This window comes from Ambystoma mexicanum, chromosome 1q (assembly GCF_040938575.1).
Source record: "Ambystoma mexicanum isolate Mex_15411 chromosome 1q, UKY_AmexF1_1, whole genome shotgun sequence".
NCBI classification, from domain to species: domain Eukaryota; kingdom Metazoa; phylum Chordata; class Amphibia; order Caudata; family Ambystomatidae; genus Ambystoma; species Ambystoma mexicanum.
Window position 1 is genome coordinate 253,939,372 of NC_090922.1, and position 24,742 is coordinate 253,964,113.

The 24,742-nt window shown below is 46.1% G+C and overlaps 1 protein-coding gene across 5 annotated transcripts in view; it reads left to right on the top strand.

Annotated features, from left to right (window-relative positions):
• Positions 1–24,742, top strand: part of LOC138527192 (uncharacterized) — a 536,606-nt gene that overhangs the window by 493,006 nt on the left and 18,858 nt on the right. The window lies entirely within an intron of this gene.

A 24,742-nucleotide genomic window follows, 5' to 3' on the forward strand; every position in this document is an offset into this window, starting at 1 on the left:
AAAAGATGTCCTTAATGAAATAGCCCGTGTTCTATCACTCATCAACGGTTTTACTCCATCTGGCCTGAAGGTGCTTTTTTACGCTCCCCTAGGGGAAAGAAATCCATAAAAGCACATTTAAGAAATTGCAATAATTATTTCTAGAATTTGTAGGCGTGGTTCTGTTTTTTCCCCACTTCTATGTGTTACTGTACTGCTTTGAAATAAAATATCACAAGCACGTTGGCAGACATTCGGTGCATTGTTAACTAGAGGTGCATGTTCAAAATGTAGTACATGTTAGATGAGTTCATGGGCATGGCTAAAAAAACACACAGCAACAGCATGAGAAACTACAAGTACATCTTTAACACAATTCAATTGTTAATTTTACATTGGGCCTCATTACAAGTTTGCCGGTCCAGTAGTAACGGCGCTGGTAAGCTACCGGCACTGTTACTACCGGACCGGCAAACTACGAGTTCTGCTTGCGGGTGCCTTTCCATGAATGGTGCTGGTGCATTCGACCTCCCCATTCCAGCCCTATGGGGCTGAAATGGGAATGGGGAGTAATTATTACCGGCACCCGGCAATGGGGATATATACGGGTCCGCTGGGGCTGGAAAGCCCTGGTACATCCCCATTGCCGGGTGCCGGTAAAAAAAATAAAAATAGGCTCCGGCTGCAGCTACCCGCACGGCTACCGGCAACATCGTATTGATATGATATGATATTTTATTTATATCGCGCCCATACACAGGTGTTTCAGAGCGCGACCAGTCAAAGGGAGGGGGAGTAGTGGAGAAAAACAAAAACAAACGATCTTACTAGGCCCAGTGACATTGAGAACGTGCAAGTGCATGAGAAAGGGAAAGGGAGAAAGTGCAACAGAAAAAGGGAGAGGGGGCAAAGAAGTGCAAGGCATAGGATAATAATAAGTTAGTGGATATAAGTGAATAAATAAGGTGATAAGAGCAGTGATAAGGGCAGCCAGTGAAGGGTGCAGTGCATGTCAAGTCAGATTCGGTAGCATCTGATAAGTGCAGGAGAGGAGTGGGGGGGACCTGTGAGGGTACAGATAACAGGCCCCAGTGCAGGGGTGGCCGGGAGGCAGTGCCGGAGGATAGATGACTGGGCCAAGGGGGCCCCGTTGGCAGGTGAGGCAGTGCTGAGAAGAGAAGGCAGATCAGCAGGGGAGGAGAGTGTCAAAGGCAGTTGCGAAGAGGAACGTCTTAAGGAGCTTCCGGAATCGTAGATGGTTTTCCTCCAGTTTGAAGCCCATTGTGTAAAGGGGATGTAGTAGACTTAGAACCAGCTTCCATGTCGAGCAGGTACGCTCAGAGAGGTCCATATATCCTTAGGCCATCTGTTTTAATGGTAACTGCCCATAACTGGTCCCTGGAACCACAAAAGATCCTCAAACCATTTCAAAATAGGCAATGAGTATTTTCCATTCCACGTGATAATTATTCGCTGCTTAGTCAGGAGTAGTGCATGAGAGAGGTACAATGTAAGTCTCCTCTGATTAAACCTTTAAAAAAACATGAACACACAGGAGCTCATGTTCTAATGAGCTGTAATGTAAATGGAAGTGGTAAAAGCCCAGAGTAAGGCTTCAACACTTCAATTCACGCCACGGTTCGTTTTCCATCATTTGTATGGCGCATGGATTTTCATGCCGGCACAAATGCTTTGGATTCCTATGGAGTCTGCCTGTTTTATGCACCAGCATGCAAGCATGGGAAGTGGCGCTCACAATTAAAAGTAAACGCAGCTTTCTGCTATGCACTTTTGCACCCCACAGTGCAAACGACGGCATTTTTGCGGCGGGGAGACGTATAAGTTACAGTGCAAATTTAACAGCTCGCCGCCACCAAATTACACTTTATTATAAAAGAAGCTCCACAGTGGATCGAGAGCAGGAAATCGTTCAATTTTAATATATTTTTATTGATTGTGGTCAGCAGACTTCTTGGGGGAAGCGCAGTGCTCATAAGAGTGCTGGAAAATGGTGCACAATAGTGCAATGCTCTTCCTCAGAGCGGAATGTGGAGACAGTGGGTGGGAAACTAGACAGAGTGAAACAGGTAAGTGTTGTTGGTGGTGAGGGAAGAGGCAGGGAGCCAAATGGAAGAAGGCGTGGGGTGTACTTTGGGGGCTGTGATACAGTGATACGCAGGACCCATCTGAAAGGGTAGAGGCATAGTGTGGCGACAGAGTCTTGGGGAAGGTGGCCCTCTACAATGTCCATCTTATGTGAGATATTTTCACTCCTAGATCCATTTTTTGGTAACAATTAAGGACGACAGCAGGGCGGTCAACTGTGTTCAAGGTTGCTGAGGTCTAGGTGAATGAGGATGCAGGAGTGTTTAAAGTATAGTGCCATGATATGAAAGTTTGAGACATAGGTCACTGCCATTTAAGTGGATCATAGAGATTGATAAAGTAGTGAGGGAATAAAAAAGTCTTGGAAAGATAGATTGCTGAATTGCCTTGGTCAGCCAAGGACTACTTAATGAAGGGTAGTACAGTACCATTCTTGAATGAAGTCTAGAAGATTCAAGGTTCGAGGGAGAGATTGTGGCGGGGCTGAAAAGTTGCCTTGCAAGAAGAGCCTAGTTAAATTGTGCTATTGGTTCAGTAGCTGTTTGGTTCCCCATACCAATGAAATGTGAACCCCAATCATATTGTAGCTAGAAACTACATACAAATCTATTGCTCAAATTGATGATCTTTTATAGTAAAGTGCTATTGCATCACTATTGTAATAAAACCTTAACCAGGACAGAAAAGTATGGATTCAAATCTTGGAATTATCGGCATAACATCACAGTAATGTAAATAAAGTGTAAGTGCTATAGGTAATTGGGTGTGCCCAGCATTATTTCTTAGTATGTCCTTTCAACCCCAAAGCTCTAATAGTAAATTGAAATGATTAGAGTATGATGCCAGCTTGTTGGAATCCATCCCTTTGACCGCAGATCCCATGGAATAGAGATCGGCACTGGACTCTTATTAAAAGTCTGCATTGTCAGGGCTTTTGATACTTGTGTTAGTGAGAACTCCATGTTATCATTTACATGCTTATAGGCCAATCTCTGCGCAATGAGAGGTTAGTCTGGATCCAATGTTGGTATCTGTTGATAGATGCCCAAAATATTGCATCAAGGCAGAAGGTGTGATACAGATTTTTTACCTTCCATTTGTATTAAGTCTTCGCCCAAGAGAAATCACTTTCTAGAATTCCCGAATATCTTTCATGTAAATGGGGTTCTTCAAATTGGACCATGCTTTTGTAAGACCAGTCACGTTTTGCCTTGTTGCAGGCGCTTTATATGCACACCTAGCATTCTCAATTTAGGCACTGGCTTTACCTCTACGTTTGAGGATTTAAAAAATTGTTTACTTTGTTAATTTGCATTCTTGCACAAACCACCATTGTTTTAGATTATTTCTCACTTGTATGGTGGAGCCCTGGGTGATGGTCAAAAAAGCGTGGTCTTGACCAACATTTCCAAAAAGGCCTAAAGCAAATTGACTGAAAGAATTGCAATGTCCTGGTATTCATCAAGCTCTGCAGGCATTCCACATAGTCTTGTGCTGAATTTCAGCATGATTGTTCATTTCAATTTTCTCCCATTATTACCGATTTCATTCAAGTATGGAGTACCTTCAACCACTGTAATTTTAATATTGGAATTGGGGCAACATTGAAGAGTTAAATTCAGTGGTAAATGGTTGCTCTCAGATCTTCCCAGGATTTCTATGCCCTTTTCAAGTTGCTAATTCATGCCCTTTAAGATAAAATAATCAATAGCTGCTGACTCTTACTCGTCTGTAAAGGAGGATTTACCTGATGCTGTCCCAGGGTTGGACTGGCGGCATCGGCCCATCGGCCACTGGCCGATGACCTTTGAAGACCTTTTTTTTTTCTTTTTTTTTTTCTGGTAAAATGTTTAGTAAAAAACATATTTGCAGCGACTCATGTCTGCTGTGGGCCACGCAGCCCAAGCTGGGCCATTTATATATTTTTAAATTAACTTGTTGATGTCTCAACTCATGTGAAATTTTGTAGATGACAGTGTGTGTGTGCCGTCACTGCCGTGGCGGCCTGGGTGCGGCCTGAGCAGCAGCTCGCCTGAGGCTCAGGGTGCCAGAAAGGAAACTGACACTCTCTCTCTGGAGGGTGGGGGGGGCTGGGATGTGCAGCATAATTATTCATCAAAGCAAGGTAACAACACACACATTATCTTGCTTTGATGATTTGATTTGCATGCAGACATAATTAATTATGAATGCACGCATGCATCAGAGCAGAGGGCCGCCGCGGCGGCCATGCAGCCACTGTGCAGCCACTTGACTCGAATGGTGCTCCGTGCTCGCCTCGGGCCCGCCCCGGCTCACTCTGTGAAGTGCTAATATATTATAACACCTACTGAGGCTGGCCTGGCTGCCTCCTGCCTGCAGGGCTGGGCCCTGGCCGCGGCACATCTCCCCCCAGTTCACTCTCATAACAAGTTGCTTTCAACTTTGCTGGAAGTAACAACAACAAATGTGTTACAGTTCGCAAAGTTGAAAGCAATTTGTGCCTGGGAGCTGGGGATGACACAGACTCTGTACCACTAATTCATGATGATTAGCATCACGTGACTCTCTTTTGCTGAAGAGAGAGGATATTAGTTGGGCCTCCCTGGCCCTGTTGGGTGTGATGATTTTGGCCATGGGACGGCAGCCAGCCCACGACTGACCCCATGCAGGACAGCAGCAGACTGTCATCAGTCGTCACGTCACACCAGACTACAGTGCTTGGCCCGAAGTCGAAGACCGAAGTTCTGAGAGAGACTCTGTGTAGGAGGCTCTGAGAGCCAGTCCTGCTGAGGTAAGAAACAAGTCCATAGGATAGCTGTGGCAGTTGTAGCCGTGACATGTATACAAACATGTCTGCACCACACAAAGACTCACACAAACACACACACACTTGGTGGTACATTGGCGCACACGTTGGCGTTGCCCCCTGCCATCCCGGTCACTCTTGAATCGCTCATGAAGCAGCAAGATGAAGGTCTTAAGACCCCCTCCCACCACCTGGCAGTTCTTTCACCTAGGGCTAGCGGACGCATAGCGTTGTGGACAACCCGGAGGTTGCTTTGCATAATACTCATGGGAAGATGCCCGTGCAAAGGGCTGCTGTCTGAATTTTCCAGCAGTTCCTTAGTGGTGGGAACAATGGTTGAACTAGTGAGTATGACCTGGACCCTCTTTAACTTCCCAGCGAGTAGCGTGCAGAGACTGAGCGAGCCAGTGTTTAAACAGCATGGACCGACTCACTTGTCGATGAAGGCATGGTGTATAAGGAAGATGGGGTCGTTACTGACAGCGGCACCTGGCTCATGGTCCCGATCATGAACATGTGGAAGAGATTGTGCATGCTTCTCCACCTCACCACACCATTGGCTGGATCCATGAAGCCTGGGCATTGGGAGGAGGAAACACAATGACCAACTGTTAATGTCTGGTCTGTGGTCTTCAATCACATTTGAGACTGTACCAAACGGACCCGGCACAAGAAAAAGGGGAAGAAAATCTCAAGCAATTACAAGGATAATGGATGTCGGCGTTGCACTTTCCCCTTCTCTGAGTGAAAACCATCTTGCAAATGGCAGAAAGAGATGCACAGAAGGAGTTACATTAATCATAACCACTGTAGGTTCCTCTGGGCAGCTTTCATTTCTCATTTTCTATCTCCACTCTTCCCTTACTTGAGGGGTCTAGCCATATGCATATGAGTCTTTATTCTGCCACCTACGGGAGCAACCCAGCCGCAAATGCTTTGCCATATTCCTTCAGCAAGTGAACAAAAGATACCTCAGGCATGTTTTTTCATCCAGGTTGGAGCTTCATCATGAGAAGCCATCATCATGGATACCCAAGGCACATAGAGCAAGGAAACAGGCTTGGAAGATAGACCAGGGCAGGACAAACCAAAAACGAAAAAAAAGAAACCGTGACTTACAAATATCACATTCATCTTGCGGAGCAAATGCAACTAACTCAAGAGGGGTACCCTACATATATAGAAAATGACATGAGGCGTAAGCAGTTAATGCTGCCTTGTGTGTTTATTTGCTTTGCATCACACACACTTTGTTTATGCCAAACGAAGTACACAACTACAGGTGCCAAAATGCAAGAAAATTAAGGTGTACACTGCTAGTGCGTGACGTTGCCCAGCTTGAGTTGTCTATAATATATGCAGAGGAAGTTTCAGAGCACAATGAAAGCTGTGCCGTGTGCCACAGCTAGAAGCCCCAAGAGATCTGACTATGCGCTATGCTAGGTGCGAGTCCTGCTTCATGTACTCTTTGTGTCTGTGCATTCTTGCATGTTATTCACATTGAAATGCAGTGCTGCGAGTCACGGGGTGCAAGGAAAGGAATCATGGCAGGATGTGCTGTTCACAGTGGCGAGGAACAGTCTGGGGGGTTATTCACTGTTGTGTCTCTCAAGACCTCAACCTGCTGACAGCCACGGGCCCACGCCAGCCCCGCCGCCCACCAAGTCCTGAGTGAGCTGTGTGATGTGACCCCTCCATGTCGGGATTAAGAGGCACACATTGGTATTTCCATAATTTTGTGTCAGCCCAGAGTCCCCCAGACAGCCACAGCACTGGAATAGTCGAAGGCCTCTTTCCAGATCTAAACCTGCCACAATGCTATAGGGCAGGGCGGGGAAGGGGAGCTTTACTGCTGTTCGATAACCTGGTTCATAGGTTAAAGAATTGTTCAGTTCAGTGAAACGGTGTAAGAACAGATAAGCCATATAGCGGGTCTATGGCATAGACACTACAGTGACATTTCAATGGTAATCAGCAAACTGTAGTGAGCTAGATGGTATAAAAGTTTGCAAACATTAAGTTCTAGGGCATTCTAAATAGTTGGGTGGGTGGCCTGAGTGCTGTGCAGGTGGGTAGGGAGGCAGGGCGTTGGGGCTCTTGGGAAAGCTCCAGGGAAGACATCTGGATTCTGTGGGCATGATGCATCGTCTGCTGAAATCGTTCTCTATTGTAGATAATTGGACCATGTTGACTTTGTGTTTAGTAGGCCCTGAATGGCATGGAACATTTCGTTAGCTTTTGGGGTCTTTCTTTTCACACTCATGGAAACATTGAAGTGAGAGTAAAGCTTGAGACTATAAAGGGTATATGTGTAATGTGTCGAGTGTGCAGGGAAGGAACATATTAATAGTGGTTCACCTCACAAGGTGAAGTAACTGCTGAGACTAGGCTCATTTGCATAACTCATTCCCGCGCTCTCTGCTTGGTGCCTGTGCTGTAACTTTTGTTCGAGGGGATTGGGTCCTCCGACGTATTCCATATCTATGACATGTAATCACCACAGCTGTGCTGCGGTGATTACATGTCATAGATATGGAATACGTTGTCGGACCATCCCATCGAAAGAACGTTACCAGGTAAGAAAGTAACTTGTTCTTTTCATGTAGCCTGGCTGTCTTGCTCTGGGTGAAACTGTGCAAAAGCCTCGAGGCTTCTAGGCACATGCACAGGCAAGAACATGGTACCGCAGGTCAGGAATGAGTTGTATTGGTGGAGCTGTGTGTCCTCCAGTATTGGAATTTCAGGGGGATCTGTAGGTCAGGACTGAGGTTTATTGTTGGAGCTGTGTGCGAGTCCCAGCTATGGCACAGCACGGGGTGCTGTAGTAGGTCAAAATCGGGTGCATTGGTAGAGCTGCGTGTCCTCCTAGTGCTGGATTGGCGTGCACTGTTGGAGCATGGTTTGGTGCTGCAGGTCAAGATTGTGATGGATTGATGGAACTGAGGGGGGCATAGTTCTGTAAATGAGGGCGGTTGTGTAGAGCAGTCTGTGGGTCCTTGGCTTGCACTCTGATGGCCATACTCCCCCCATTAACTCTTCTGGACATAGACACAGAGAAAAGCTTACCATATTTATTAATAGGAGTATGCATTTCAGCATCATTTGCCTACTGCATATATGATATGATAGGTTATTTATAACACACTTAATACCAAGAGGTTTCTAAGCGCGGACACGGGGATCGAACCTGAGTTGCTTCGTGTCATCTTGCTTCCAAGGCGAGTAAGTTGCAGCTGAGCTATCCTCCCTACAAAATGCTCACATTTTCATCTCTGCTGTGAATGTCCTGCAATGCTTGCTGGCGCAAGTGACGAGGGTGTGCAAGGGTGTCCTGTCACTTGTTCCAGGAAAGGTTTCTGTCTCTAGCTCCAAGTCTCCCAGTTAACTTATCTCCCAAAGTTAGGGGCGTGTTGGAAAATACCAAATGTTGGTTTACTACTCAATGCGTTCATGTGCCACAATGAATGCTTTGTTGTAATGTGTCTTTCTTTTCCATCTCCCTGGCATGCTGTTCAGGATGTTTGTTTGCATGTATGAGGTAACGAGTGCTCAGAGTATGTGAAGTCCTGTGAGTGTTCTGCTTTCCCTATTTTGCCAACCTCTGAAGCCTGAAAAGTAGATGCACGCAGGCTTGAAATGCAGCCAAATTTGTACCAGACCTGCAGATGAACTTAACTGATATGCTGTTAAATCTCAGTTACTAGTTTAATCGTATGCACTACATAATAATTGCTCATTTTACTATAGCTGATATGATAGCTCAGTGGGTTGAGCGCTCGCTGCTGCGGCCAGCAAGGCCATCTCTGCCTTTCATCCTTCTGAGGTCAATTAATGAGTACCAACACAGGCTGGGTGATATTGTATGCATATTTGTTCTATAAAAAAGAGCTTAAGCGTAAGTGCTATACAATAACATATTATCATTTGGCCTTGGACGTCTGCTTGCATTCACAGTAATTTGACAATATGGATCTATACACACAGATATTAATGATACATATGGTGATCCATTCTTATATGAAATGTACATCACATCTAAAGAAACATCAGTGTTTGCGCAGTGAGAAGTGTGGTAAACACTGCATTCCTTTCTATAGCGTGGCGCTTTGCTGGGCACAGATTCCTCAGTCAGTGTTCACTCTGTATCGAGTCTCACACACATTGTTCTTTACAAGCCCTTGCCGTTGCTGTCTATTTGAAAGTTTATATTCAAATGACCTTTACCTGTTTACTGCAGTCCTAGTTCCCTGCACTAGCAAGTTACCATCTGGAATTTTTTTAGCAATTCTCATCCTCCAAATGAATCAACGAATCAGGGAATGCATCAACACGTCACAAATCATCCTTTATTGTTAAGCATCAACTTGCAGCAGGTCCCAAAACCGCAGTGGGGTCTTTGGTTCATGCCACTCCTGCGCCTCGGAGCTGTGGACCCTGTCACAGAACTATATGCAAAGTTATGTTATTTTATGAGTTGTGTTGTAATGTAACAGTCACATGAACCCTCCATAAGTAGAATTTTCTGTAAAGTCGTGAATTGATACGATTCACAGATGATGGTTTGAGGGCCACTTTTTTGGAGGCGTGAGGTGGGCCACTTTTTTGAGGCGAGGGGTGGGCCCATTTCTTGTCCCAATCCGACACTGCGCTGTCCTACTTCTAACTGATCTTGGAAAGTGCACTATCAGAAAGTAATTTAAAGTTCTCTCTCTGGGATGCAACAATCATTCAGCACATCATTTTCTGGAACTCGCCAAATATTACCTTTTCAGGGTCATAAAAAGCCTTCAGGTGGACCATAACTCAACTTCAGATGAAAATCACATCCTAGTACAAAGATGTTACTATAACAAGCAACCTTGTGCACTAACCCTTACATAGTGGTGGAGAAAGGTACCAGCTTTCCTGTAACAGGATAATTCCATGATAAGACAGATATTCATTGCAATCTTCGTCCATTGCCATGTTGGTTGTGGCTGAATGGGAGTTTACAATAATATCAGTCATGTTGCTTTCTGAGTAAGGAGTAAGACATTGAACTCATCACCTGATGTCAATCTATCTTCAGAAGAAGTAAGGTCAGGCAAACCTCAATTCAGGTATGTTTGCATTTAATATTCGAAAGAATTCCAAAATAACAGTAAACAAAAAGTAAGAAAGAAGTGTTGGTTCAAGTACTGCTTGATGTAGAACCCCAGCCAATCCACCCTCCCATCTAAAACAATACCTTTTGGTTTAAAATTACTTTGATTACAAAGGGTGGTCAGACAGTGTGCTGATTACCTTAACAATGAATTAAAATCTTAACTATGAGGATGATTTTTCATGGGCATTAACTTAGACTAATATGAGGGCAGTTGGATTGATTCAGCTGATAAAATAAATCTGACCTCTGTTCCTTTTCGCCCCGCATCCTGTCCCCCAAGCAAGCAAGAGGGTAATCCAATGTGAGAACTTAAACTAAATGCCTTTTATGTAGATTATTTGATGGTTGTTGCTGGTTCGAATTTAAGGAAGACAGTAAAGATTGATTTTCAGCTGCTCTGAAGTCTTATCTGGAGTTCTTTAGTGGATCATGTGCTGATTTTATGTCTTAAAGTCACTAGCAGGTCCCAAGCAGGGGCCATGGTCATGATTTAAAAAGGCCAGTGAGTGCTTAGTCTTTGACTCTGTAATTCCTTGAGGGGAAGGTTGATTACGTGTTTCAGTAGTCTGTACATTTGTAGTTTACCTTTTCTCAGTTCCGGTTTTAATTGTATCATTTTTGACTGAAGAATTTCCTTTTTTTCATAGTTGTAACTTCCTTTTGGTGTGTTTTTTAATTATTTGTATTATGTTGTTTGTCGCGCAAACCTAGCATAAGAGCAGTGGGGTGCTTTACAATGGGGGGTGCTAGCGCAGTACGGTTGGTGGAGGAGGGATTTTTATTCATCCGGCAGGTATTATTGAAATATTGAATCTTTAGGGTTTTGCACATTTAGGCAATGGTAGGGGAATTGCAAGCCTCTGACAGAAATCAGTTCCAGGTACCATAGCTTGGCAGAAAGTAAGGTTGCAAGTCTTCTCTTTAAGGGCTCACTTAGACTGCAACCTTTGGATAATTCTGTTACATGAGTTGCGAGCGCCTTGGGAGGTGGGGAATTTAGCCGCCAAGTATGTTTGTGTCCGTTCAAGACTGCTTTTTTATTTGACACCTGAGGTTTTGAATATGGTCCTCTTAGGGAGGGGAGCATGTGAAGCTCAATACGGTCAGATTTCTGAACACCTGTAATAATGCAGGTAGTGTATGGTGGGCTGCCTTGAGGGGAGGCCAGGTGAGTTGCTGAAGACAAGTAAGGAGGGCATTCCCACCGTCGATGTCTGAGATCATGAGGGCTTGGACTACTGGAATTTTGCAGACTGTGGACCTTTCAGCCACGCAGTCGGCACCTTTCTAGCTATGTGCTATTGGAAGGAAAGGCTACTGTCAACAATGACGCCCAGGGATTTGTTTGAATCTGACAGCTACAGGGTAAATTGTTCCAGGTGCATGTAGGTCATTGTTTCATGAGTTGTTGTTTGACCTATGAGGACATCTTGTGTCTTAGTTGGGTTCAGTTTGAGGTTGGTATTAAACAGCCCTATTTGGATGGTAGCCAGGCATTTGCGGAAGTGAGCAAAGTCATTGTGGCCACTGGCCGTAAGGTACAGCTGAGTATTGTCAGTTTACTGATGTGTGGCTAAATTGGGGTTGTTTAGGAGAGTTCTATGTATAGATTGAAGATGATTGGAGAGTGGATGGTACCTTGGTGGGCCCCATCACATGACTGGGAGTTGGTTGGATATGAATGAGCCCATCTGTATGACCTCTTGTCTGCTGGATAGGTAGGGCATTAACCATTTTAGGAACATTATGTAGCAGTCCCTTCTGTTTACGAAGAACCAAAATGTTCAGTGGTTTGACAGTGCCGGAGGTAGCAGAGGACTAAGAGGGCTAGCCGGTTACTAGTCCCCTGTGTTGGTGATTTGCAGCACATCATACCACCACTTGGATGTTTGCAGTCTTGGTGCTGTATTTGGGATGGAAGCCAGATTGGTAATCACAGACGATGCCAAACTGGTTCATTTTGGAAAGTAGTTGGGTTGCAACTACTTTATCAATCAGCTTCTCAATGTAGTTGGACAGGTTCCCTAGGGTCAAGTAGGTTTTTTTTTTTTAGAAGGGGTCAGTGTAATGCAGCAGGTTTAAGGAAAGTAAGTGTGTTTGAGAGATCTTTAGGAAAGAGCAGGGTGAGGTCGGTCCAGGATGCCAGTGCCTAGGGAATGCATAGGTGTGCTCTGTCTGGTTTTGACCTGTCGATGAGACCTCTGATTGTCTCGATTTTGTTATTGAAGAAGGTATTGATTCTGTCACATTTCCCTTCAGAATCTGGTGCCTTGGGGACAGGTGCAGGCTTGGCACAGTGCTGGACTCCTCTGAATAAGACTTTACACCTGTTAGAGGCTGCCTCAATAAATCGACTTGGCCTTGAAAATCATTTACTTGAATTGGGTGCGCAAGGATTTGAGGGATGACTTGTTGGCAGTAAGCTCTAGTGTGTTTCAGGCCATATACAATTTGATTTTCGCGTGACTAGACCAAAGGGGCACCCACTAGTTCTTTGGCAAAGTGTTTTAATGTATCCAAAAGGGCTGCAGTGGGGAAGATTGCAAAGCTTGTCTCTAGCACTGGTGGCTGCAAAGATTGGCTCTCCAGATGTTTCAGACTGCAATTGCCATGATATTGGACTATTGACAATGCTGGTTCGGGATGATGGACGTTGAGTCCAAAACATCTGGCGAGCCTAACGTTGCAGACCCCTGCTCTAGTGTATCTATTGGGAAATCGTTAAAGAAGCAGTGTTTAATCACACAATGTGTAGCCTGGCCTTTGTGGGGCTGCTTTATGTGCGGTATGATAAGGGGGGTGTGGCCTCTCGATACAATCGAGGGGGAGGGGGTTAGGGCTTGGGAGGGGAGTGGAGGAGATGAAGACCAGGCCAGACGTTTGGCCTTGAACATGCTTAGGGGAGGGTATGATCTGTTTAAGGGATGTGTGTCGGTCAGGAAGAATAACAAAGATGTTTTTCTGGTTGAGACTGGGATGTTGAAGTCTCAGAGGAGGAGGATGTTAAATTATGAGACCGTTGCTGGGGAGAGAAAGTTGGAAAGATCATTGATGAAGTTGACAATGCCCTGGGGTTGCCTTAAAATAAGGTGTAATGCAATTGTGTTGCAAGCCCGCTCTTATGAATGTACCTCCATTCTACAGTTGCAATCACAAGCATCTCTGTCAGAGCGAATGATATGGGATTTCTAGTGTCTGGGAAGTGGTCTCTTTGTAGTAAAGAATCGTCATCCTGTGGGATAGGTAAAATCTGCACCACATAACCCATGCCCCCAACTTTACTGTTCATTAATTATTGAAGCCAGTGATAGCTGTGCGGTCTTCAGGAGCATTTTACATTGTCTGAAGTGTAATTAAACATTGCAGTCTGTTATTTAAATCGGGGACAAGTGTTATGGTGTCAGTCGTACAGAGAACTCTCTATACTTGAGATTTTCAGTTGACTATATGCACACATTGTTAGAGAGTGATGAGTTGAGAACCATTGAAGAACCAACATTCAGCTTGGACTGTTTCAAAGAACCCTTCTCAAAATTGTCAGTAGTACATATTGCGCTCCCTCTACATTTAGAACTATTTATTTTTTTAAAACCTTTATTTATTAGAACAGGCAGACCCATTGCACTTGACATTTCACAATATACATTTTACGACCAGTTTAAATACATCACATCTGTATGGCTCCAGTACTACAACTCAGTAGCTCCCTGGGAGGCAATATGTCTTCCGGTGCCAGACCCACCAGGCTCACCACCCAATGTAACACTTCACTCTACAGTCTCTCGTGTCCGTAGGAGATAGTCTCAGAAAGGTTCCCAAATGTCCTTTGGTCGACCTGAGAATACGACCATCATCACGTAGACCTCCTCCTCATTAACAGTATACATTGGTTGGCTACAACACAATCAAGATTATGCTCACAATTATGGAAACTTTTCCAATATCTCCCAAGACATCGTTGGGGGGACTTCCACAATCTTGTTTAACACACCAGCAACCTCCTGCCAGAACCGTCTCACACGCTGGCAATCCCAGAGCACATGGTAAGAGTCTGCCCCAGCACTCCCACACTTTGGACATTGCTCAGTTGATGCTGGCAACAACCTAGTGATATTTTGGGGTGAGTAATACAATTGGTTAAGTACTTTAAACTGTATCGAAAATCACGCATTTAGCGAGACTTCTTTTGTAAGGAGACAGTATTTCTGCCATTGTGCATACTGTATTTTTTACCCGCAGGTCGCATTCCCATTTCATGCGCGCCATGTTACCTGGGTATACACGCATTTCGTCGACCACTTTTTCATCGTGGGACTTTTCATCGCCAACCCTTTCATCGCCAACATTTAAAAAAAAAAAAAAGTTTTGGGGGGGGTGTTTGTGCGGGTTGGGGTATGATTATTTAAGTAAGGAGGGTTCGGGGGATGCAGTCCCCCCATAAACAAATTAAAAAAAATAAAAAATGTTGGCGATGAAAGGGTCGGCGATGAAAAAGTGGTCGACGAAATAACGTAGAACCGTTACCTGAAGGTTGACTGGTTTGAACCAACATGTTTAATTTTGATATCAATATGCCAGAACTTCCACTGGACATCGATACCTATATACAGTTCTGGAGATCTGGTTCTTGCAGAAACGAAGGCCATCTACGGCAGACAGCTCCCCCCATTCTGAAGTATTGTAACGTTTTGATGGGATTATTACCCAATTTCTCTGTGAACACCTCCATTGACGCAAATCTCCCACCCGGAAATAGATCCCCTAGAACCATTTGTCTGTCACAATACCAGGACATTTGGATATCTGAGTCAAACGTTGGAGGAAGCCCAGGCCAGTTGCACAGATGTATCACGCCATTATATGGTGCACTAACACCCAACCTTTTAAATAACCGTGCCCACCCAATAACGGTTGTGCGAACCACGTCGAAGGTGCAGAAATCTGCAGGTCGGTCGCTAAGTATAACCGACTTCGGTTCTGAAGGTGCCACTCTATAGCGCTCCAATGCACTGTGTACCCAACCTGGGGCTGGAGCATACCAGTAACCAGCAAATTGGGCCTGCAATACCTCATAGTATAATTCAAAATCTGGTGTGGATAAACCCCCCACCCGATCGTACGGTTCCACCATTTCATCCCAGCTCATTTGAGCCGCTCCCAATCCCCAGACAAAGCTGACCAACAATGAATGCAGTCTTATGAAGGAAGCACTCCCAGGCCAAATTGGAATGGTATTAAAATAGTATATCCGCTTATGGCCACTATAATTTTGAGTAGCGACAGTCTTGAATTCAAGGCGATAGGAAGATTAGCCCAAAGAAGCAGCTTAATCGCAAGAGTGGTCAAATATGCCTTGTGGTTGTCTCTGAACAGTGAGTGCTGTGATCGGGACTAAGATCCCCAGATACTTAACCTGCTGGGGAGACCAATGAAACCTCATCAGATCTTAGAGGCACAACATTCCCTCTGTAAGAGGGGATTAGCTTTGATTTGGCCCTGTTGATCTGATAACCAGAAAAATGTGTAAACATGTGTACTTCTTGCATTATGGGGCTCAGGTGACGATCCGGATTTCGAATATTCTATAGAGAATAGTCTGCATATAAGGATATAATCTGCACTGCCCCTGCTATTCTGATCCCCTTTTGGCCATGTTTAATCTCATCAGGCAGGGCAGAGGCTCTATCGTAAGGGCAAACAGCAGATGGGACAAGGGACATCCCTGTCTCGTCCCCTGGCCTAGATGATAGATGCGCAAAAGGACTCCGTTGGTGCAGACCCTGGCCGTTGGTGCTGCATACATCAGCCGTACACAGTTTAGAAAGTAGTCCCCAAACTTAAAATGGCATAATACTGCAAAAAGGAATTTCCATGAACTAGAATCAACCGCTTTCTCTGCGTCGAGTGACACAGCAATCGCCTGAGCCTGTGGATTAATTTGCGCTATTATACAAAACAACCAACGTAATTGTAATGCTGTGGATCGGCTGGGAATGAATGAAGCCTGATTGATCCGGATGTATCAACTCTTATATGTATGGGAGGAACCGGGAAGCTAACACTTTCGCAGAAATGTTAACATCTGCGTTTATGATCAAGAGCGTTCTGTACGATCCCATTTCATGTGGAGGCCTACCTGGCTTTGCCAAAACAGTTCTGATGGCTTCAGAAATCGTTGGCGTGAGCCTCCCTCGCTCCAATGATTCCTTCCATAACTTAAGCAGTCTCTGTGTGAGAGCCTGCCCAAATTTCATATACAGCTCAATGCCCAAGTCGTTCGAACCAGGGGCTTTCCCCGACGCTAGCACAGAAATAGCTGTCGTAACCTCCTCCCCTGTTATTGGCTGATCTAAGGACATTCAGGCCCCTGCGGTCAGGGCTAGGAGTTCTATATCGCCCATATCTATTCAGCTTGTCGTCCATACAGGTATCCGCGTTGCCATACAGGGACTAATAATCATGTAGGAATTTGTCATTAATCTCCTCCACAGTGTTCAACACCTACCCCGACTGCCCTTCAATCCTGGCAATGGAATGTATCCCCTCTCAGCCCTCACCACCCCAGCAAGGAACCGCCCAGGTTTATCAGCGTCCTGTATCTACTTGCCAATATTATGGATTTTGACATACACTGTACCCCCTTATTGGCCAACTCCCGGAATTTCAGCATGTTCCCCTTAATCATGCCTAACAATGCCCTGTCATTGATCACCCCATATTCATTCTCTAGGTTCCTCAGCTGCCCTTCGACCTCCTGCAGCTCTCTACGGGTGTCCTTCAGTATCACAGTTGTTGAGGACATCAGCTCCCTCCACAGCCATACCTTAAACGTCTCCCAAAAAAAGGAGGAGCACTGTGCCACTGACCCTTCATTCCTAACAAAAAAGTCGTCAATCTTGTCCTGCAGGGGAGCCGCCATACCAACGTCCTGCAGTAGCGCCGGAGACATTCTCCACAGTTGCCCAGGCTTTAGGGGCTAACTCCAGCCGTAGGGAGAGTCTAACAGGGGATTGACCCGACAAGGTCCTCGGCGTGTCGTGCAGTTGCACACCCATGGCACCCAATTAGAGAATACCAACCAGTAGTCGATTCTAGACAGTGTCATGGACCGTCAAATAATAAGTATATTCCACCTTCCCTGGATGTTCGTTCCTCCAAACGTCTGAGGTTCAGTTGGGACATAACCTGCCTGATCATCTGCGCTGCCCCCGAGAGGGTACGCTGGGTAGATCTAGAGCGGTTCAACATAGCATCTAGCACTGTGTTAAAATTGCCCCCCCCCCCACACAATAGGGACGTCTGATGTGTTCAATAACAATTCTGACATGCAACAGTAAAAATCTGGGACAGCTATATTTGGACCATACTTGTTGACCAAAGCAAGTTTCAATCCCATAATGTTCTGCCACACAATTACATAACGCCCATCAGGGTCTATAAGTTCTTATCAACCTGAAAACACGAAGACTGATGTATCAAAGTGATAACCCCTCTAGCTTGGCATGAGTAATTTATATAAAAGCGCTGTTGCCCCATCCAGGTGCAAATTCCTTGTGCAGAGGTTCCAGCGCGCGCGTTTCATGCAGAAACGCAATCTTGGACCGATCAGGGTCCATATACGCTCATGCTCTCCTGGCTTTAACAGGATTATTGAGGCGACAAATGTTCCAGGTGATTCGCTTGAGCGAATCCCCCATTTACCGTCAAGACCATGAGCCATACCCCCCCATGCCATCTTGCATATAATGTCTTGGTACAATCCTCAGTCAAGATAGAACATGTCTGCCAGCTTTTATAACCGAACATCCACAACTCCCTCTCCACCCACATCCTGCCCCGCTTCCAGCTCCCCTCCCTCTTGCATCTCCCCAACTGCCCCCCTTCAACCAACCCCATCTCCCCTCACCCACCATCTCCCCCAACTTGATGATATAGCCCCATCTCTTAAGTGGGACCCTCCTGGGAAGCACTGTGAACAGGTGTGATGTCTCAGATGCGACTCAGAGTCCCGGCAATAGTAATGAAAAGGCTTCTATATTCCCTGTCCAGTTGTTCATGCTTTGCCTCCCGACTGTGTATCCCTTTGTTTCTGAGTTCAGGCGCTCCTGTAGCAACGGCAGGGTGCAGGTCGAAATACAAATGATGTGCCCCATCATTGATTCCGATTAATATCAGTCAGGGCAACTCACATTAAGTGTATGGTCCGGTATTGTGACTTCAGCCCATGAGTGCTGTACGCCTCACTGCTTTGTCAGCAAGCTCATGGGCCCAGCCAACGGCATGTCCAGTCAATCCCCCACCTCAATCTGAGCACCCTCAGCAGGCGGATTCTGGACAGGATTATTATTCTTGCACTCTCTTGGTGGAAGCGGGATTGGTGCCTCGACATATGCGGTAGCGTCACCAGGAGTCTCAAAAAAGTGTGCCCGCCTCCATACTGGATTCGCAACTTAGCAGGGAACATGAGACCATATGGAATTTGGCGGGCTCGCAGTAGCCTCTTAACTGGGTCATATGATCTGCGCAGGGCCTGGACTCCAGCAGCAAAGTCAGGGTAGATGTGTAGATTATTAGCTTCATATCACAGCGTCCCTTGCTCTCTGGACATTTTCAGGATGAGATCCCTATCCCAGTAGTTAAGCAGTTTTGGTGTGTGTGGCGGGGCTCCCAGTCTGGGCAGCGGGGCCAGGGTGCGATGGGCGCGCTCAACCAGGAAGTGGGCAGAAACGGTTGTCGTCCCAATCAGTCTGCAGCAAGACCGCAACAAATGGTTCCATAGGCCCCTTATTAGCTGCCTCCGGGTTGCAGACTATGCACAAATTGTTTTGCCGGGATCACGATTCCAGATCGTCTCATTGTACACAGATTGTGGCCAATTCGGTTTTCATGTCACCGATAGCACGATCATGCTGGCCCACCCTGTCTTCGACGTACACAATCCTGATTTTGGCTTTGTTAATACGACCACTTTCCTTGTCCAGTTCAGATTTGAATGAACTGATAGTTGCCACTATATCGTCCAGTTTAACGTTGACTGACATGAAACCGTTCTGCATTGCTGCCAACAACTGGTCATCCCAGGAGTTAATGGGCATTGCACTTGGGCCACTGTCTTGCTCCGGAGCATCAGCAATAAGGGTCCTCGCAGGGGTGTTGGTGAAAGAGTCCATGGGGTCCGCTTCTGGCCAGCCCCCTTGTTATGTTGCTTCCCCTAACTTTGAGTGCCATGGGCCACACCACTCCACTCTCGGTCCTTAGGGCAACACTTGTGGTGTTGCGATGCTCGGCACGGTTGGGGCTACTGTGCCGTCCGACCCTTATCTGCCTAACCACTTCCCGGCTCAGTAACTTCAATAGCCTACTCAGGAACCACCTTCAGCCAGGAGACCAATGGGTCCTGACCCGGAACTACCGCCTCGAACCCTCCGGCAGAGCAGGACCGAGGTGTAATAAATGTTGTTGCGCAGGCTCTTGCTTGGCCCCCTCCTCACACACTGCTTACTGTGTCACAGTAACAACCTGTTAGGTCTGATTGACCGGGCTCTTTAAGGATGTAAGCGAGGCACGGCAGACCAGGTCCGCACCTGATGTCAAATCACTCACCCCTGCGCTGTGGATGCCTTCATCCTCACTTGTTTAGTGTCACTTAAGCCCAACAAATGTATGGTGTGGGACAACACTGCCAGACTGTCATTCAGGGCTGTACCTCACTGACAATCACCAGCTCCAATTCAGCTGGTCAGCCCTCTGTGCTCTGGGGGCAGATCGCCTCCCTGCCTGGCAGACGCTTTTCCTCCACTGTGCCGCTGCTCACTGCTATCCAAGTCGGGCCCAGACAAACCTGCGCCAAGCATGTGCACTGGCCTTTGAGCCTTCCAGCACCACAGGAGCCGCCGCTCTGCTCGGGTGCCATCTGTCTGGGTGCCCATGGCAGGAAGGGGGCTGCTCCTGCACACCACCGACACCCACTAAGTAGGCGGGTTCCTGGTACTCTTCGCCCACCGCTGGACTAAGAAGCGGGCTCGTGGGTCGGCCCTGCCCCGGCTAAAGCCGCCGGCCTGGGTAGCCAACCACAATCCCTCTGGTCCCTCTCAGCTTCGGGATAGCAGATGAGAACAGCTCACATTGCCACCACTTCCGAGGCGGTCGGCTCTTCCACACCTTGCCGGCCCAGCTCGCAGTCTCCACAGGACCATATGATTGTAGATACAGGGTTCCAGTAGTCCTGGGCGTCACACCAGCGCTACAAACAGCATTGGCGGCCTGCTCCCCCGCCTCTACTCCACAGATCAACGTGGGATTGAGTGGCCACCTACCCAGCACCCTCTGGAGCCGGCACGGTTACAGGCTTTGCTGGAGTCTGGCACGATATAGGATTATTTTTTAAACAGGTTGATGCCAGACCAGAGGTCACAATCGGGCATCCATCTTGCTAGCTGCTCAGCAGCGCCCCCAGAAATATTTCTTGAATGCACGCTTAGGCCAAACTTTTAAACGGGTCTATTGTCCAGCACACCCTAGAGAAGAGCTTCTCTTTTGTTAAATAATTGATTTGCTTCAATAATAGGAAGTTGGGGGGTCACAACTTTTCTGACCTTGTAGGTGCAAGAGAGGAAACTGTGCCTTATGTTCACCCATCATCTAAGTAAGTAAAAGATACACAGATCCTTATGAAAATTAAATCCCAGTGCTACCTTGAGAGCGTTTGTACCAACATGCTTTCTTCACATGGAGAAGCTTTAACAAGGCATAAAGCAATATGTAGAGCAGGTTGCTGAAAAGCTGTTGGTATTTAAATAACTTCAACAACAACATTGAGTGCTTCAAGCATCTTACTAGGTCCTTTGTCACCTTCAATGGCATACATGTTTGAAATAAATTTGAACTGCGTTGAGGGGTGCCAGCTGTGTTCAACTACATGAAAACACTTGAGTTTTCCATCTTCACACAGTTTTACTTTACACCAGTATAAACTTAATCTAAAAAGGTAAGATAGTTAAATAATTGCACTCAGTTTATAGACTATTGATTGCAATGGTTTCCCAAATCTGAATTGGGGATCACAGACCATATGATTTATGGCTGTGAAGAAAATCCAGTAATCCCAAATGTGTGATGCAGGTAATAAGTTGTACCAGAACCCTGCTGTCACTCCATTGTAGTTTATAATAGTGTCCAACGGCGAGATGCTGAATGAAATACTCTTTACTCAACAGATCTTGCAGAGTGAGTGGTATTAAACTCTGAATTTTCAAGGTATGAAGGTCCACAGATGATAAAAGGCTCAAAGGAAACCCAGACATGTGTATAAATGCACCATTTCCCATGGGCTTCGGCGCAGGATTTCAGATAACTTCTTTTATGTCATGTCTGTAGGGCTAGTAAAAGAGAATGGCACCTCCTGGGTCCTAGAACCAGGCTCCACTCTACAGTGACTACAGACAACAGCAGAACCGAACCCTTTCCACAAAGAATACATACTTTTGCAGAAATTAATTTAACAAAATTGTAAAAAGGGCAAGTTTTGCATGGCAGATCAATGTTAAATCTTGGTTTCTGGCATCACCAGATACAATAGATACAATAAACGATGTAAGGAAGGCATGGTATCAACAGTTAGACGGACACAAGGGTGTTTATTGAAATTTCGCATGGGTGTGATAAACACCTATCTAAACCTAAATCTACAGATGGGAGCAAGCTACGACCACCAAATAATAATAATGTAGTCGTAGTGGAATCCTGTCAAAATAAAAGGGCCTATACAAAAAAACCTATTGCCAATCCTTACCGCTAATTTACAGATAGTGTGGGGTAGTGTTGATGAAAAAGAAGTGTTTACAAAATTATATGTCAGGATGTTCGGGTCGTTGACCTCCCTTCCCCACGTTTTGACCATGGGGCAAGGCGGTTCACTTGAGCAAAGCACACACTCTGGCTTCTGCGGCACGAGTATACAGTTCCATTACCAGCATCAGGACCGTCTGTGTCCAAGTCTCTTTACTTCTTAAAAAGTGTCTTGATTCAGAGGGCCTGATGTACAAAAAACAAGATGCAAAAGTTATTTTCCTTTTACAAGTATACATTTTGGGTGTTCACCCGGGATCTCCTTCAGTCAGGCTTAGATCCCTTTAAAAAACAAAAGTTCAACGTTGGATCCACGCGTATCTCCAATGCCAAATCACACTCCAAAGAGATCTTCGCCATCTTTAATGAGCTTATCTCCCCCCCTAATACACCGGACAAAATAATCAAAGACGAAGCTTGGTGTACCAGCATTCAAACTGCCATGCTACACAAAATTGACCTTCTCCAAAAAAAAATCAAAGACCACTGCAAAGCACTTCCCCAACAGACTGAAACTAAACCCACCAGCACCACACCCACCTCGCCCAAGCCCACCATACCCGTCTTCTCCTTCAGAGACGTCACTGAATCAGAAGTTATTAACCTACTAAAAAATCTCAAACCCTCCCCCTGTAAAGGAGACATTTGCCCACCAAAACTTGTCAAAGACTGCGCAGACTGCTTTGCGCCGCTCTTCACGGCATTCATCAACACGTCTTTTAAAACAGGCATCATCCCAGCCAACCTCAAAGAGGCCTGGGTCCGGCCTCTTTTAAAAAAACCCACTCTCGACCCATTACAACCAAACAACTACAGACCCATAACCACGGTGCCATTTCTGCTGAAACTACTGGACAAGGCTGCACACTGCCAAATCCAACACTTTCTGGAAACCCATTCCATCCTCGGGACTAGGCAATCAGGCTTCCGGAAAGGACATGGCACGGAAACAGCCCTGGTAGATCTGAAGAATCAGATCACCCAAATCATGGACAAAGGCAAGCCTGCTCTTTTGCTCCTTTTAGATCTCTCAGCCGCGTTTGATCTGGTTGATCACAAGACTCTCACTTCACACCTCACACACTCAGCCAACTTCTCCAAAGAAGCAGCCCTCTGGATCACTTCCTTCCTCGAGGGAAGAGCCATGAAAGTCTTCTCAGACATCGCCAACGCCACTCCCACGACAATCCACTGCGGGGTCCCTCAAGGATCTTGCACTGCACCCACACTCTACAACTTGTTCACCAAGCCCCTCTTTGACAAACTTGACTCATACGGCATCACATACACAAACTACGCGGACGACACACAAGTACTTCTACCCCTTTCAGGATCATACAACAAAGACGCCAAGGCACTCCACACAATCTACTCCGTCATCAAGGCCTGGATGGCTGTCAATGGCCTCTGCCTCAATGGTGACAAAACGGAAATCATGATATTAGGTCAACAGAACACCCTAGACAAACTTGACAAACTGTACGCCAACTTCTCCATTGACAACTCCATCATCCCTGTTTCCACAGCCGTAAAGACTCTGGGAGTATACCTTGACTCCTCACTATCCATGACTAGACAAGTCAGCGCAATCACATCCGCATCCGCACACACCACCAAACTCATAAACGCCATCAAGCCCTACCTCTCTAAACCAAATTGCCTCTCTATAGCAAGGGCAACCATTGGAGCCAAACTGGACTACTGCAATGCACTCCTAGCAGGCACATCAGCCAAAAACATAAACAGACTACAAATCACCCAGAACAATGCTCTCCGGGCCGCTCTTAGTATCCCAAGAAGAGAGCATATCACCCAGGCCAGGCACTCAGCCCAATGGCTCCCGGTCAAAGAACGGATCACTCTCAAAATCCTCACCCTCACTCACAAATGCCTCTCTCTCTCCGCCCCGTCCTATCTATCAGAAACCATCCTCAAACCCTCCTCCTCCCGTCCCACCAGGACGCAATACTCCAACCTAATCTGCATCCCACGCATCAAAAGAGCCAAAGCCGGAGGTCTAAGTTTCCCCTACATTGCAGCCAAGACCTGGAACGCTCTCCCTGCTGACGATAGAGCGGAAAACGCACTCCCCACTTTTCGCAGGAAACTGAAAACCTCATTCCTTGCGAAATATCCGTGAAACTCTCAGGAATCCATGTAAATATACTGCATTGCTAATGTATACATATCCACTGTAAATTCTGTATTTTATGTAATTACTGTATCCTATGTAACTAAGATATTGTCTGTAACAAGCGCCACGATGCCTCCGGGCTGACGTGCGCTCTATAAATCTGAATAAATAATAATAATGATCCCCCTCAGCCGGGCTCAGATCTTTCAATTTCCCGATAAGTCTCCCTCAGCCGGGCTCGTACCAATTGCAGTAATCATTAAACCATTGAAGACTTTTGAATGTGCACAGGGTTTAGCTTAACCTGTCCTGGACCACTTTGATCGCAAGATACCCTTTTTATCACACTTGGCATCAGTTGAGTACCCACGTGGCGATGGACCACTCTGTCTACGGTATCTTTTATTGGCCTCCCAAAGTTCAGTCACTCTTTTGGTTTCCAATTACATTTGTGTTGCTTGTCACATACGTCTCACACACTGTTCTCTTAGATATCTTCATACAATGTTGCCGCTTGCAACCTTGATTCATCCCATAGGCTGGTTTGGTATCAGTTTCTCCGACTCACCAGCTGTACTGTCTTTTCTGACACTGCTTTGTTGTAGGAGCCAAGGACAGTACCACAAGCAGCATTCGCTCCTCCCCGCCTTGGTTATCGACACTGGAGAGCCCTGAGTGATCAGCTTTAGTTCCTGGTCTTAGGTTTCTTACTTTCCAAGGTTCACGAAAGTAACGGTCTTTA